General features: G+C 37.9%; 2 protein-coding genes across 3 annotated transcripts in view; one reads left to right on the top strand and one right to left on the bottom strand.

Moving 5' to 3' along the window:
• LOC123980185 (zinc finger protein 260-like) overlaps positions 1-1,115 on the top strand; it is a 672,464-nt gene that overhangs the window by 11,226 nt on the left and 660,123 nt on the right. The gene's annotated exons all lie outside the window — the stretch shown is intronic.
• Positions 1-1,115, bottom strand: part of LOC123980179 (zinc finger protein 271-like) — a 342,908-nt gene that overhangs the window by 66,833 nt on the left and 274,960 nt on the right. The window lies entirely within an intron of this gene.

Here is a 1,115-nt window from a genome sequence, read left to right as displayed (position 1 = left end):
GATCACATATTTCTCACACCAGCTTCTCTGCACTGGCTCCCTGTAAAATCCAGAATATAATTTAAAATCCTTCTGGTCACCTAAAAAGCCCTTAAAAGCTCAGGAACCATCATATCTGAAATAGGGTTGGTATCAAGAACCGGTTCCAAGTTGGAACCATTACCAGACTTTCAACAGCAGTGGATTAGTTAAGAGACTGTGGGAAAGTTGTAAGCAGGAGGGCGTGCAGTCTACTGCAAACCAACAGCTCTGCCATAAATCTTTACTTTTACTAAGCTTAGATATTTAACAAGTGTTTCTATTATTCTGCCCCCCTCATCTGTGTCAATGGGGTAGACAATATTAGGAAAACTTCTCAATATAATGCACTATACAGGCAGGTGTCATTTTTGATTGCATTAGGCAGCAGATATTCCTGATAAAATGCATTGTGAGTGTATATATTAGATTTCCCAAAAGAGACAAAAAACAAACTGATTTTCTGCAAATCGTAAGAAAGTAACAAGGTTACAGTTGGTCAAAAGTTTACACACACTTCTAAAGAACACACACGTCATGGCTGTTTGGGTTTCCAATAATAACTACAACTCAAATTTTTCTGTGATGAATCTTTGTCACAAAAAAACGTTATGACTTTATTATGGGTCTGAAGATGTGACCAAATCTACTGGGTTCCCTTCCTGCAGAGCCTCCTTTCTTCTTCATCACACTGAGGAGATTTTTGAGACAGGAGAGCAGCAGCAAGTTAATCCTCAGAAATTCCACCTAGAAACATTTTGCACAAGCACAACATAAGAAAGAAAGAGGCACACTTCCGTAATTTGTAGCATCACACTGACCTGAACGCCATGTCTACTCTGTGATGCCCTTTCCCCCCCATTTATAATAACAGACAGCTTGCACAGCTTTAGGCTAATAGTGACTCACTGAAGTTCATAAACACTTCAAACCATTGGCTGAATACAAGTCCAAAATATCTGTTAACAATTAAAATTACTTGTTTTTACTCATGCAAAAACGTAACTTTTGCATTTATTATGACCAGTAAAATGAGCCTGATATCTGAAAGTATAGACAGGAACACAAGAGTAAAACTAATCTCTCCAAACCAAAGA

This window comes from Micropterus dolomieu, linkage group LG12, assembly GCF_021292245.1.
Source record: "Micropterus dolomieu isolate WLL.071019.BEF.003 ecotype Adirondacks linkage group LG12, ASM2129224v1, whole genome shotgun sequence".
NCBI classification, from domain to species: Eukaryota; Metazoa; Chordata; class Actinopteri; order Centrarchiformes; family Centrarchidae; genus Micropterus; species Micropterus dolomieu.
Note: the sequence above shows the minus strand (reverse complement) of the source record. Positions and strands in the feature narration are given on the sequence as shown.